The following is a 252-nucleotide window of genomic DNA, read 5'->3' on the forward strand; positions in this document are numbered from 1 at the left end:
CGAAACAGCGCGGCTTCCTGCTGCGGCCCCGCCCGTCGCCGGCCCATTTATGCCTGGGGCCCGCCGCGCCCGGCCGGAGCCTGCTGGGCGGGGATCCCCCGGGCCCGCTCTCGTGGGTGAGCTTTCTGTGGGCGCCCTGCGGTCAGCGCTGCCCCTGGCCCCCCTCCTCCCGGCCCTCGCCCAGCCAAGGGGAGGCCGGCCCGGCTCGGACCCCAGAGGAGGTCAACGCATCTTGCTGACGCCTGGATGCTA

This window comes from Alligator sinensis, unplaced genomic scaffold, assembly GCF_000455745.1.
Source record: "Alligator sinensis unplaced genomic scaffold, ASM45574v1 scaffold592_1, whole genome shotgun sequence".
NCBI classification, from domain to species: Eukaryota; Metazoa; Chordata; order Crocodylia; family Alligatoridae; genus Alligator; species Alligator sinensis.